Raw genomic sequence first — 15,700 nt, forward strand, 5'->3', positions numbered from 1 at the left:
GCTCCCTACAGGGGAACCTGCTTCTTCCTCTGCCTGTGTCTCTGCCTCTCTCTGTGTGTCTCTCATGAATAAATAAATAGAATCTTAAAAAAAAACGTCAGGAAATATGATGCCTTCAGCTTTCTTCTTTCTTAGGTTTACTTTGCCTCTTTAGGGTCTTTCATTTCACATGAATTTTAGGATTGTTTTTTCTATTTCTGTGAAAAATGTGGCACTATTTCTTGTAACTGAATCTTGAGTGATTACCCACCCACCCCACGCCCCAAGACCTAGCATAATGCTCACTGTTTAATTGAATTGTCATTGTGTTTTTAATTTTTTTTCTTGCTCTTGCAAACACTGATACTTGGTAGGTTGTCATTAAAACATTTGTTGGTAGTCTTTGGGTATGGAGAGAGATTGTGATGTATTTAAGTTTGTTCTGTGCTACTGCTTATTATTTCTGCTATTGAGGTATAACTGGCGTCAATATTATTAGCTTTAACTGTACATCATAATGGTTTGATATTTGTATATGTTGGAAAACTACTACCACAGTAAGTCTGGTTAACATTTATCACCATACATGAAGAGTTTTTTTCTTTGTGAGAGAAGTTTTAAGATCTATCTTAGCAACTTTAATGTATAATACAGTATTATTAACTATGATTACCAAGGTATACATTCTGTTCTTATGACTTATTTATGTGCTACTGGTTATTGAGTCTCTAATTAATCTCTCTTCCCTTTGAATTAGAGTATAGTAGTGTCATTTGTTTTTTTCCATTTATAAAGCACAGGTGGAGGATCATGGTCGAAGGGCCTCTGATGACTTACCTAGCCTGTTAGGCCTTCCATCTTGATTTTTTTTTTTAAGATTTTATCTATTAGAGCACAGGCTGGGTGGAAGGGGAGAGCAGTAGGCAGAGGGAGAGGGACAAGAAAGCTCTCACTGAGCAGGGTGCCCCGTGTGGGGTTCAATCCCAGGACCCTGAGATTATGACCTGAGCCAAAGGCAGCTGCTTAACTGAGCCACCCAGGTCCCCTTTCTATCTTTAATTTTTATTTACCTTTATGATCATCTATGCTTTAGTATTTTTCCTCGTTATGGACTTTTTTTCCTGTGGGTATAAAGGCATAAATATGAAAAGGGAAATCAATCTGTAAATAATTGTTTCAGTGCTTGTAATTAAGTTACAGATTATTTCAGAATTGTGGGGAAAATACACAGGTTCTCAGATGGCCTCATTTTGTTAGATTTGAGTTTAATATTTTCAAGTTTTTGTTAATCCAAGTATAAATAGAACTAATTCCGAATTTAGATGTGTTTCAGGGTGATTAGGTGGCTCAGTTAAGCATCCAGCTCTTGATTTTAGCTCAGGTTGTGATGTCAGGGTTGTGAGATCGAGCCCTATGTTGGGCTCTGTGCTGGGGGGTGGAACCTGTTTAAGATTCTGTTTTCCTCTCCATCTGCCCTTCTCCTTCTCTAAAACAAAACAAAACAAAACAAAAAACAAAAAAACAAATCTAGATGTATTTCTAATTTCCTGTGACTTGAAATGCCAAGTGTTACTGTTGACTGGTTATTTTCCAGATGTTCCTTAATGATAAAACTTTGGTCTTTGTTTAGAAAGAATCTTATCTAGTAGCTTAATGTTACTGTCTCACTATTGCAAATGAAGATTGACATGAATGTTACTGTTCATAGAAAGGGCAGTTAATTTTTAATGATAATTCAAAAAAATTCCAGCTGGGCTAGTAATTGCTTTTAAGTATTGAAAATATATTGTAATGAAAAACTAAAGATGCATATAATTTTTGTAAATATTTTCTTTTTTAAAGCATTATTTTATTTTTTTAGTTATTAATTTATTATTAAATATTTACTTATTTATGTTTTAATTTCATTTTTAATCTCTATACCTAACGTGGAGCTTGAACTCATGATCTTAAGATCAAGAGTCACATGCTCTACCAAGCCAGCCAGGTGCCCCTACATATTTTCTTTTTTTTATGAGATGAGGTTGCTTCTGAGAAAAATGTTTATAATGTAACTCTCTATAATGTGGACTTTCCTAAACAAGATTTCAGAATAATTATTTCCCAACTACTTAAATCTTTGAGAAATTTAGTGTTGCAGACATACACAAACCAGAGAAGTCTGTCATAAGCTATTTTTGTGTTTGGCATTTTTTTCAAGTTTGTACTAACAGAAAATACTTTGTTGTATCTTTGAGGGAAATAATTCTACTTGTGGACATAAGGAACTAGTAAGCATGTCTATCACCATTGTGTGGGATATACCATGTTGCTGGCTGAATAAATACATCAACTATAAGAAGGAAAGTGAGGAGTGGAGAAACAGTAACTTGCTGTATTTTAGGTTTATCCATTACTGGAGCTGTATAATCATAAATACAGCACATTTCTTCTTTTCATAGTTCCTAAGATCTTTGATTGCTCTATTTTACTGTCTTTTGTTAAGCTATATATGTATTTTTCACTCTCATTTTTAGCTTAAGGTGGTGTAAATTTGTGCTGTCTTATCCCATCTTTTTTTTTTTTTTTTTAAATCTCTTTCATTTAACATTTTGCCTTTGAGAGAAGTGACAGTGACCTGTAAGGTAGGAAACAGTGAGCTACCTTACTCTGGGGAGAGCAGGTTATAAGATAGTAAACCGCTGGCAGTAAGGAGGAGGTGTATTGTGAAATGTCATTCTTTCACATTTTCATCTTTTAATCTTAAGGTATTAGCTTTTAAAATTGACCCTGTTGACCCTGTACTTGGAGCCCTTGGTTTTGCTTCCCCACTTCATGTGCTGGAGTAGATTTTTAAATTTATTCAGTCATTTATTATTTACTAAACTTCAGTTTGTTTTAATTTTATTTAGCTTTCCTTTACTTAGGTAGTACTTTTTTTCCTCTTGAGTATGAAATGGAGTTTTGCTCTTTAACATAATTAAGACATAGTGATTGCCTTAAGGTATGTGTTAGGTACTTTTATTGTTATTTGTTCAGGGGCTTTGCCTCTCTCGCAGAAAGTAATGAGTCATGTAAAAGGTAAAAAAAAAAGATTAATTTATTTTGTGGCCAAACCATCAAGGTGAGTTGAGTGGAAATCCCATAATGGAAATAGAATCCAGTACATATCCATAGCATTCCTAAGTGGCATGAGTGGAAAGATGAAGACAGTTTAATCCAACAGACATTTAGAGATTTCCACCATGTTCTAGCCTTTCTGGAGAGAATAAACATAGGACAGTAGTCCCTGTGTTAGAGCTGGGAATAGAAATTACATAACGATTGAAATTCTACTTTTGAAATATTTAGGTTTATTCTGAACAAAACAGTATTATATAACATTGAACTATTACCACTCTTTGGTTTCAAACTGGGTGTTGTAGTTGCTTTTAGTTATTATATGTTGGTAATGAATTTTTGGTTTGGCAGTTTGCTTAAGGCCCGATACTTGTGACAGGAACATTCATGTATAGGAGTTATCGTTCTATAATGTTTTAAGAATTCTGCAACTTGGATGTTTTCTAGATTCTTAGAATTTGGTATTAACCAGGTAATTATATATTAACATGAAGGAGAAATGATTTGAAAGAGAAAAGGCTTTGTAATTCCATCCTAAGTAAAAATAATGTCATGAAGGTTCAGCCCAGTACTTTTATGTTTATTCACTTCTGATGAGTAATAGTCTCCACATTAAACATGAAAAGTCCTTTAAAACTCAATCATTATTTTAATTGGTCCGAAGGAGATAATTAGCTTAAGAAGTAGTGGTAAAAAAAATATGTATAATTTAGATACATGCCTTTTATTGGCTGAAGTGACTATGGAAGAGTTTTTTACATGCTTAATTATAAGTTATGTGTTGACAGGATAATTAAAAGTTGTATGTTTGTAGATTTATGAGTCAAAATTTAATGGTGGTGAAACAAGTTACTGGAAACTTGTCCTCAAAATTTTTTTTTTAGCTCAACAATAATTTAATATTATTCCATCCAAGTAATAAAGTAAGGAATTTCTTTTAGTTTTAATTTAAAAGTTAAAATTAGGGGCACCTGGGTGGCTCAGTTGTTTGAGTGTCCCACTCTTGATTTCAGCTCAGCTTGTGATCTCTGGGTGGTGAGATCAAGCCTCAGGTCAGATTCTGCTCAGCAGGGAGTCTGCTGAGATTGTCTCTCTTTTGGTCCTTCCCCACCATGTGCTCTCTCTCTTTAAAATATTTTTTTTTAAAAGCTGAGATTAAAGAACTTTTTGTTTTGTGAACCACTTGGAAATAAGTTGCTGACCTGATGTCCCATCACTGCTAAACATTTGAGTGTGTTTTTCCTAAAAACAGTTTTAATTCAATCATAAAGTAACCATCAAAATCAGGAAATGATATGATCTTTTTTACATATTCTAGTTGACATGGTTTATTTCTCTGTAACTTTAGGACTAGATAACTATTTTTTAATGAATTACTAATTTACTTTTATGACAAACCAAGTTAAATAAAAAAACAAAAATTGAAGCCAGAAGTTTTTAAGAATCATACAGCTTTGAAATTGATAGAATCATTGTAGTCATATAGTCTAGTATTTCTCAAACTAGCATTACATAATGTGTAAAAATAGCTGTGTTGTAAAGTGGATACTGCAAAATGTGCCTCCTTCTGAACCTGCAAGGTACAGTATAATTTTAAGTGTTCTTGGGTGTCATGTAGTAAACTCGTTTGACTTACCTAAATGTACTATTTCACAAAATGTATTAATCCTCAAAACTATTTTTGCATGCCCAACAGCTATTAAATACTATAAATACTATTAAATACTATTATATACTAAATACTATACTATCTTGGAAATGCTGTTGTAGTTCATTTCTTCTTTTTATAAATCTTGAGGCTTATGTCCATAGAATTTGGACATTCTTTTAAAGTCATCTATTCCTGGACCACAACTTTTGGACTTTCATCTGAGTTTATATTCAAAAGTTTTGAGTAAGGGATGCCTGAGTGGCTCAGTCAGTTAAGCACCTCACTGGATTTTATTTTAGATCATGATCTCAGGGTGTGAGGTTGAGCCTGGCCTTGGGCTCTTCTGCACTCAGCTGTTAGACTGCTTGAGATTCTCTGTCTCCCCCTTAAAAAAAAAAAAAAAAAGAGTTTTAAGCAATTACATTCCAGACGGTTAGCACTTCTCATGGGGCACCTGGGTGGCTCACTTGGTTAAACATCTGCCTTCTGCTCAGGTCATGATCTGGGGGTCCTGGGATTGAGCCCCAAATGATTGAGCCCCCTGTTGAGCAGGGAGCCCAGTTCTCCCTCTCCTTCCTGCTCATGCTTTGTCTCGCTAACGCTCTTGTAGCTCTGTCTCTCTCTCAAAATCTTAAAAAAAAAAAAAAAGTTTAGCACTTCTTTGCTATTCATAATTTGCTTCCCCTCCCGTCCCAACCCATACTTCCCACATGGTTTAAAACAAAGTCCATTTCTTTCTCTAAGAAGGCTGCTGTGAATTTAGGCAACTCTGTGGCTCTGCTGTCCAATAAAGTAGTCACTTGTCATTTATTTGCTATCTGATTTTTTTTTTAATCTAATGTTTTTGAATTGTGATCTGCTTTACAAACCATAAAATTCACCCACTTAACTACAGTTTGGTGGGTTTTACGATATTCGCAAGATTGTGCAACCATTACCACTGTCTGATTCTTAGAACATTTTCATCACTCCAAAATGAAACCCTTTGTTAGTTACTTTCCCATCCCCCCCATCCTCCGTGTCACCTGGAAACCTCAAATCTTTCTGTCTCCATGGGTTTACTTATTCTAGGTATTTCATTTAAATGGAATCTTACAATATGTTATCTTTTGTGTCTAGATTCTTCCATTTAACATAATTTTTTAAGGTTTACCATTTTGTAGTATATCAGTACATCATTTTGTCTTTTCTTTTTAAGTAACAGCTCTATAGAGATATAATTCATATACCATGCAATAACTCATGTGACATGTAAAATTCAGGGACTCTTAGCGATCTTTACAGATCTGTGCAGCCATAATGTTAATTTTACAACATTTTTGTTATCTCAAAAAGAAACCTTGTACTCTTTAGCTGTCACTTCTTATTCCTGTAGCTATTCATTCGGGTCTGAGCAACCCCTAATACACTTTTGGTGGTTTTTTGCTTTTTCTGAACATCTCATATAAATGGAATCATGCAGCATAGCTTTTTGTTTTTTTTTTCCACTTAGGATGTTTTCAAGGTTCATTCATGTTGTGTTATGTACCAGTGCCTCATTCCTTTTTAATGACTGAATGGATATACTATATTTGATTTATCCATTTATTGATTAATTTTGGGGTTGTTTACACATTTTGGCTATTATGAATAATGCTACCACACATACAGAACATATAACATTATACATATTCATATATAAGTTTTCCTGTGGGCATATGTTTTTATTTCTCTTGAAATGAGAATGGAATTGCTAGATGATATAACTCTATGTTTAACCATTTGTGGAACTTCCAGACTGTTCCCAAGGTAGTTTGTATCCTATTGTATGAAGGCTCCAGTGTCTCCACATCCTCACTGACGTCTGCTATTGACTGTCTTTTTGAGTATAGCTATCTTAATGGGCATGAAGTGGTAGTTTTTTGTAACTTTTTGAGTTTTGGTGTTCATTTCCCTAACAACTAATGATGTTGATTATCTTTACATGTGCTCATTGATCATTGGTGTATCTCCTTTGGAGAGATGTTTGTTCAAACCTTTTGCACATTAAAAATTGGATTATTTGTCTTTTAGGTTTTTTTTTTTGTGTGTGTGTGTGTGTGCTCTTCTTTGAAATTGTATTTCAAGGTCTGTCCAAAACAAGGCCCCAGAACCCCCAGGTTCAAGTATGTCCCTGAGCTTGGTCCACTGCCGTCTTCCATTCACATTTGGGTATTCGTTCACCATTAAACCTCAGGACAGAAGATGTGACGCAGCAGGATCCTTCCATGGCATGAGTCCTTTGCTGATTTGAGAGGTGGCAGTGGCAGGCAATGTGGAAAACACACTGGAACTTTTCCTTGGAACTGCTGTGGTCAGAAGTGCCTGCCAGGAGCATCATCATCTTTTCCTTGACCCTCCCTCTAGTTTCTGAAGATATAGCAGAAAATAATCTTCTTTGAAGATATTGGTAACAATTCCAGAAGACAAAACACATGCCACCAATGCACTGTGCTTTCAGATATTCTGGGTTTAATTCAGCTGCTGAATGAGCTGATTGATGCATTCACCTCGATAGCCAGGTAAGCCCACCTCCTTGAGGAAGCCCACACTGTTCTTGGTAGCATTTCGGGCTATTGAGAGGTGGAAAGGACAAAAGAACGCAGAGATGGCCTGGAAATTCTTCCCCGGAAAGGCAATTTCATGAATGAGGTCTTCCAAGCAAATAACACCATACTTCCCCAGATGCTCCTCAATCACTGTGTTGTCTGTCAAAGGGAGGTTTTATTCTTGACCTTGGCTTGTCCACATTTCAGGATGAGTTCCCGGACAAACTTCAGATTTGGAAATCCCCAGGTCACATAAGGTTCCACTATCCGCAGCGTCTTCATGGTCTGGGGGGTTACTCTGAAAAAGACACCACTGAAGATCTTCTTCAGGCGCAGCCTTGCAGTGGTCCTCTGCACCAGTGAACTCACCTCATTAATCCTTTGGATGTGTACAATGAAGGCCAAAGAATGTTTATCTGGCGCTTCTAAGCCATGAGGTTTCACTTCCAGGCCTCTGAGGCGCACCGTCATGCTGCTGCCACCAGGAATCATGTAGGAATCACTCCAGTCACTTAAACTTGAGCTTTTTTCCTTTCTTCTGCTCCTTCTTATCCAAAAGTGCCTGCTTTGCTTGAGTTGCTTTAAGGGCCTGATAAGCCTTCCTCTTTTTCAGGAGATTTTCTGGAACCAAAGGAATCTTTTTTCTTTGCTCTTGTTCCACCATGTTTCCCGAGCAGCAGCTACTGCTCATGCTGTCTTTTAGTTTTTTAATTGCAAAATTTTTTCAAAAATTTTGGATACAAGTCCCTTTTCAGTACATGATTTGCAAATATTGTTTCTCATTCTGTGAGTTTTCCTTTTTTTTTTTTTCTTAAGATTTAATTTATTTATTCATGAGAGACACAGAGAGAGAGAGGCAGAGACACAGAGGGAGAAGCAGGCTCCATGCAGGAAGCCTGATGTGGGACTTGATCCTGGGTCTCCAGGATCACACCCTGGGCCAAAGAGGGTGCTAAACCACTGAGCCACCCAGGCTGCCCTCCTTTCATTTTCTTGAGGGTATTCTTTGACATGCAAGTTTTTAATTTTAATGAAAGCTAACGTATCTAGTTTTTCCTTTTTTGTGAGCTTTAGTTGTTATATTTAAGAAACCAAAGCCTAAGTCACGGTCACAAAGATTTATTCCTTTATTTCCTCCTAGGAGTTTTTTTTACAGTTTTAACTTTGACAATTAGGTCTCTGATCCCTTTTGAGATAATTTTTACGTATGTTGTGAGGTAGTAGTCTATGACATTTATTCCCTTGCATGTGGATCTAGTTGTCTCAGCATCATTTGTTGAAAAAAACTTTCCTCATTAAATTGTCTTGTTGAAAATTAATTACCCATAGATGTTTGGTTTTATTTCTGGGCTCTGAGTTCTATAACCTTGATCTGTGTCTCTCCTCATGCCTTTACTACAGAGTGTTGATTACTGTACTCTTGCAGTTTTGAAATTCTGATGTATGTGTCTTTGAAAAGAATTTTGTTCTTTTTCAAGATAATTTTGGGGGCACCTGGATGGCACAGTCAGTTTAAGGCTGACTCTTGAATTTGGCTCAGATTGTGATCTCAGGATTGGGAGATCAAGCCCATGGTTGGGCTCCACGCTCAGCATGGAGTCTTTCTGGACTTTCTCTCTCTCCCTTTACCCCTCAGCCCTATGCTCATTCTCTGTCTAAAATAGGTAAATAAATATTTAAAAAGAAAAAAAAACAGATAATTTTGGTTATGCTGTCTCTTGGATTTTTATGGGAGTTTTAGGATCATTTATTAATTTCTGCTGGAAAGGCTGCTGGGATTTTGATAGGGATTGGGTAAAATTTGTAGATAAACTTGAGTAGCCATCTTAATGATATTAAGCCTTTCGTCCATGAACATGGGATGTCTTTCCATTTAATTAGGTAATCTTTAATTTGTTTTAATGATGTTTTATGGTTTCAGTGTCTTACACTTCTATTTTAAAACTTGTTTCTAAGTATTTTTTTTTTGTGGTGTTATAAATGAAGTTGCTGTTTTAATTTCCTTTTTGGATTGTTTATTGTTGTATAAAAATACAATTGATTTTTACATATTGATTTCATATGGTTACTTTATGTTAATTAAATTTAAATGAAAATTTTCTACTAGCTTTTAAATGCTCCATAATCATAGTACCTACTGACTACTGTATTGATAGCACAATTTGGTTATTTCCAGCATTGCAGATCTTTTGGATGTACAATAAAGAATTAAAAAAACCAAGAGTACCTCTTTGCCTTTGATTTTCCTCTGTCCAGAGGCAGTTTCCTGTTTGTTTCCTTTGATGTTTATCTCTATATGTCCATGCTCATGTTGTTATTTTTAGTGTGTTGGACATTTCTACTATGAGAAATGGAGACTTTGTTTTTTTTACATTTTTTATCCTATCAACATGACTTTTAGCAATTTTGGGTTTATTCAGTTTGTCCATTATATCTATGTAAATATTCACAGCTGAAGCCCACAGTGGACTATAATTATACTTTTTAAGCAGATGTTTTCTTTAGCACTAATAATTGTCTTATTTTTTGGCTTATTCATCACGTATACATCTATCTCTAATTCATCTCTAAACTTTCCCCTGGACTTATAAATCTTAACATATTAAAACATCAGTAATCTATCAGTTGCCAAGACTGTGAAGAGTCTGAAATTTAACTCATACTTTCAGGTTAGATGGTCCCAGTTTTATGGGCGTGGCAGAGGATTTGAGACTGTAGGGTCAAAGACAAAGGACTTGATTACTTACAGGAATAACATAAACCAGAGTATCAGCATTTTCTTGCATCCCCAAATCCCAGTTCTCAGTGTGATATGAAGGGCCAGATGATATCTACATATGCAGTGGGTTGCACTATTGGGAGGGAGCCTGAATCTTTTATATTGGTCAGTAAGCATGCCTGCCCTTTGTGCCATAGGGAAACAGTCTATCCTTTAAAGCTGTTTTCTATATAATTTTCCTTGAAAAGATAGTCCAGAACAAAGTGCTTTTGCTCACATGTTGTACAGAAATGCAGAAGACCCATGAAGAATTCTCTCTCAATTATCAGTTTCATTTCTACTCTCAGGAGACCTATTTCTTCGAACCCTGTGCCATTTTCTCCAGTCTAGATTGTGTGGTTATTGTTTTAGTTCTGCATAGTTTTCGTTTCTAAAATTTCCTTTGCCATTGATCTTGGGTTTACCTTTTTGCCTCTTGATGTAGATCCTATTTTCTGGATCCCATGATTCCTTCTTTCTTGGCTTTTTGTTTTGAAGAAGGACTAGAGGATCCAGTGAGAAAGAATACATGGAAAGTTTTAAAAAAAATTGACACCTGTGTGCTGAAAATCGTATTCAACTTTCCCTAGATGGATGCTTTGACTAAGGATAGAATTATACTTTGGAGATAATATTTAAATGTTTTAAAAATGATTTGTATTGGGGCATCTGAGTGGTTTATTTGGTTGGACATTTGTCCCTTGATTTCTCCTGGGGTCATGATCTCAGGGTTATGTTGGGCTCCATGTTGGGCATGGAGCCTGCTTAAGATTCACTCTCTGCCCTTTCTCTCCCCACTCTACCCCCGAGCACATACATGTGCTTATGTGTGCGTTCTCTCTCTCTCTCTCTCTCTCTCTCTCAAATAAATACATAGATAAATAAAAAACATAAAAATTATTTGTATTGCCATGAAAGGTCGTGAATAACAAAGATTTTGACTGGTAAGAAGGAAGGTGAAATTTTGGGTGGAGAGGATTATTTGAATACCTAGACAATAGGGGACAGAGATAGTAAGCATAGATAGCTATGAATAGGCCAAAGAAGCAGTTCAGCAAGAGGGGCATGAAGGAGCATTTAAAGATACCAAGAATGATCTGGTTCAGAGAAACTCAAGTTTGCTAGAGATCAATAAAATTGTGGCTCAGGATATGGGCTAGGTAAGAAGCAACAGATGAGTGAGAAGCCCAGCGTGCAGAAAAGGAAATTTGCTTGGCAATTAGGTTGGACCAATATTTAAGGGTATGACTTTCCAAGATCAGGAAACTTCTGAGTTGAGGCTGTTGACCCAACACAAAGATTAGATAGGACCCTTGTTAGTCTCTTTTGGTTCTTATCATTTATGAAACAAGGGAGGACCAAAATCAAAGTAACTGTTTTCAAGAATGACTTATGCTTTATTATTTAGAAGTAATACATTTCTTAGAAGTGTAACCTTAGGATTAGCACCATATCTAATGAAGCAGCTGGTGGCTGTCAGTCAGCTTTGGTATCCAAAGCATACTCTTTTGAAGGGAGATCAAAACGTGTGTCTTTGGCCATACCAGCAACCTTCACTAAATAATATTTTCCAATAAATCTATTAGAAAAGTTACTAAGAAAACTGAGTGGCGTGGATCAATGCCCTTCTCTGAATCAGTGTCCAGAGAATTGGTGACTACTTTTGGTAGGCTTGTATCATGAATCCATACCTGTAGCACAGGTAGATAAGGAAGGGTGGGAGTCAACCCACAGGGACTGAATTCTCCACATGAAGGCAGAATTCTGTTTTCAGAAGAACGGTAATGAATGCTGAGCAAGAAACAATATTCTCTGTAATACTGCTTTGCTGTACTGAATTTATTTTGGTGGGAGGCAGTATAGAAGACAGAGGCTAAAATATGAAGAAAAAGTATAATGAAACCCTAAAGAATACAGGAAGGCAGAGCCTGTTGTATTGTGTGATGTTAAAAACAGATGAGGAATGAACCTAAATTTCAACTAGACCATCCTTTATTGCTACTTACAAAATGGCTGCTGGGTGGCTTAGCTTAGTTGGTTGAGTGTCTGACTCTTGGTTTTGGCTCAGGTCATGATCTCATGGGTTTTGAGATTGAGCCCCATGTTGGGCTTCCAGCTCAGCAGGGAGTCGGCTTGAAGATTCTCTTCTTCTGCTCCTCTTCCCGTTTGCTTTCTCTCTCCCTCTTTCTGAAATAAATAATCATTAAAAAAAAAAAAGGCTGCTGCATGGAAAAAACAAGAATTTAAATTTATTTTTTATTTATACTTTTAAAGGATTTTATTTATATATTCATGAGAGACATAGATAGAGGGGTAGAGATACAGACAGAGGGAGAAGCAGGCTCCCTGTGGGGAGCCTGATGAAGGACTTCATCCCAGGACCTCCAGATCATGACCTGAGCCAAAGGCATACCACCTGAGTTGAAGGCAGATGCTCAACCACTGAGCCACCCAGGTATCCCAGGAATTTAAATTTAAATTTAAATAAGATATTGACATAAGTATTCCCCATACTTTCACCCATATTAAATTGTGTCTTATGTCTTATAACTGGAATGAATCACCCATGTTGAGGATCTCAGAGGAACCCATAAAGAGGGTCAGAATTTGGTGTTAGCATAGAGCATTGACATCAGATTGCTTTGAAATGGTCACGTAAATCCTTGCACTTTTCATTTCTCTTTTGCTTTCTTCTTCCATGCTGCTTCCGATTCTGGAGAAATGAACTGGAAGCAGCAGCATGAAGGGGGGAAGAAGAGTGAAAAGCAGAAGAGCAGGGTAGAAGAATAATGAAAGAACACACATTGCTCTAATTCTGGGTTATGTAATTTTCAGCTTAGGCCTGAGTGGAGGAATTAAAATGAAAATTGAATTTCCAATTTAGATTGAAATGATCTTTTTAATGTTTGAAAATGAAACTATTTTAATACCTGAAAATTACTAGAAAAGCTACAAAATCTGGTGGCATAATCTAGGAACAGGAAAAGGAGACCCCAACATAGCATGAGTTGGAGGAAAGATTTAGTTAATTTCATTTTATTACATTTTCTAATTATAAATAACTGTGCAGAGAACATCTGTGAACAGAGTTTTTATCTACATTTCTCTTTAACATAGTTTCCCAGAAGTGGGTGTAAGAGTATGAACATTTTAAAGACATTTGGCATATCTTGCCAAAATACTTTCTAGAAAGATTGTATCTGAAAAACATTTTAACCAGTTGTGTGGATTGTTATCTTTCTTCACCTGTCTTCACCAAGGTTGATTGTTTTTGAAATTTTTTGTTTGCTTAAAGCTGCAAAAATGTGTATCTTTTAATTTACTTTGCTTCAGTTATGATAGAATAATAGCAAACATTATCAAGTTTTTGGTGGTTGCTAAGTATGTGTTTCACTTTATTTAATATTAAGTCTTCTGAGATAAATACTAATCTTATCTTCATTATAGAAGTGAGAAAATTGAGACTTTGTAGACTTCTCAAACTTTAATATGCATACGAATCACCTAGGCATCTTGTTAAAACAGATTCTAAATCAGTAATTCTAAGATTTGATCCAGCATTCTGAATTTCAAACAAGTGGGTTCTGTATGATACCATTGATACTAGTCAGACTATACTTTGAGAGACAGATGCTTGGAAGTTTAAAATCTTGCTTATGGTGACATAGCTAGTAAATGGTGGAGCCCAAATATGTTTGATTTCAGGCTTTAAGCATGAAGCTGTGCTGTGCTAGTGAGATTAAACTTTTTTTTCTTGTTTATTCCTTAATTTATTTCATGAATTTTCTGATCTATCCTTTGCTCTACTTTTGTGTTTTTCCAAATGGTTTTCTGTCTTTACCTCTATTGGTTTTACGGGTTTTTTGTTTGTTTTTTGTTTTAAGTAGGCTTTGTTTTTAGACCAGTTTTAGGTTTACTGAAAAATGAAAGTGTACAGTTACATATACCCCTAACCCCACCTCCTCCCAGTTGCCCCTAATTAATGTCTTGTGTTAGTGTGGTATGTGGTATGTTTGTTATAACTGATGAGCCAGTGTCTATAATTGTTCTTAACTAAAGTCCATTAGGGTTCAGGTTTGGTGTTACATATTCTCTGGGTTTTGACAAATTACAATATCATAAAGAATAATTTCACTGCCCTGAAATTCCCCTGTGTTCCACCTGTTCAACCCTCCTTCCTTCCCCACAAACCCCTAGCAATCGCTGATCTTTTTACTGTCTCCATAGTTTTACTTTTTCTAGAATGTCATATAGCTAGAATAATATAGTATGTAGTCTTTTCACTTTGGTTTCTTTCACTGAGCAGTATACACTTAAAACTTCCTCTGTCTTTTTAAGGTTTCATAGCTCATTTCTTTGTATTGCAGAATAATATTCCCTTGTATGATGTACCACAATTTGTTTATGCATTCACCTATTGAAGCACATTTTTGTTGCTTCCAAGTTTTGGCAATTATAATTAGTTGCCAAAATATCCTTGTGAGGTTTTTGTATAAACCTAAATTTTCAGCGCATTTACCAAGGAGCATAATTTCTGTATCACATAGTAAAAGTATATTTAGTTTTGTAAGAAACTGCCAGACTACTTTCCATTTCACCAGCAGTAAAAGAAAATTATTTTTTTTTTTTTTATTGGAGTTTGATTTGCCAACACCCAGTGCTCATCCCATCAAGTGCCCTGCTCAGTGCCCATCACCCAGTCACCCCATCCCCCCTCCCACTTCCCCTTCCATTACCCCTTGTTCGTTTCCCAGATTTAGGAGTCTGTCACCTTCTCTAATATTTCTCACTCATTTTCTCTCCTTTCCCCTTTAATCCCTTTCACTATTTTTTATATTCCCCGAATGAATGAAACCATATAATGTTTGTCTTTCTCCGATGGACTTACTTCACTTATCATAATATCCTCCAGTTCCATCCACATTGAAGCAAATGGTGGGTATTTGTCGTTTTTAATGGCTGAGGAATATTCCATTGTGTGTGTAGACCACATCTTCTTTATCCATTCATCTTTCAGTGGACACCGAGGCTCCTTTTTTTTTTTTTTAAGATTTTATTTATTTATTCATGAGAGACACAGGGAGAGAGAGAGAGAGAGGCAGAAACACAGGCAGAGGGAGAAGTAGGCTCCATGCAGGATATGGAACTCGATCCCGGCTCTCCAGGATCATGCCTCCGGCTGAAGGCAGCGCTAAATTGCTAAGCTACCCTGGCTGCCCAACGCCGAGGCTCCTTCCACAGTTTGGCTTTTGTGGACATTGCTGCTATAAACATCGGGGTGCAGGTGTCTTGGTTTTTCACTGCATCTGTATCTTTGGGGTAAATCCCCAGTAGTGCAATTGCTGGGTCGTAGGGTAGCTCTATTTTTAACTCTGAGGAATCTCCACACAGTTTTCCAGAGTGGCTGTACCAGTTCACATTCCCACCAACAGTGCAAGAAGATTCCCCTTTCTCCACATCCTCTCCAACATTTGTGGTTTCCTGTCTTGTTAATTTTCCCCATTCTCACTGGTGTGAGGTGGTATCTCATTGTGGTTTTGATTTGTTTTTCCCTGATGGCAAGTGATGCGGAGCATTTTCTCATGTGCTTGTTGGCTATATCTATGTCTTCTTTGGTGAAATTTCTGTTCATGTCTTTTGCCCATT

The 15,700-nt window shown here is 36.3% G+C and overlaps 1 protein-coding gene and 1 pseudogene across 35 annotated transcripts in view; one reads left to right on the forward strand and one right to left on the reverse strand.

Annotated features, from left to right (window-relative positions):
• Positions 1-15,700, forward strand: part of ABI2 (abl interactor 2) — a 123,290-nt gene that overhangs the window by 23,758 nt on the left and 83,832 nt on the right. The gene's annotated exons all lie outside the window — the stretch shown is intronic.
• On the reverse strand, positions 6,948-8,018 carry LOC121480674 (annotated as a pseudogene).

This window comes from Vulpes lagopus, chromosome 22 (assembly GCF_018345385.1).
Source record: "Vulpes lagopus strain Blue_001 chromosome 22, ASM1834538v1, whole genome shotgun sequence".
NCBI classification, from domain to species: domain Eukaryota; kingdom Metazoa; phylum Chordata; class Mammalia; order Carnivora; family Canidae; genus Vulpes; species Vulpes lagopus.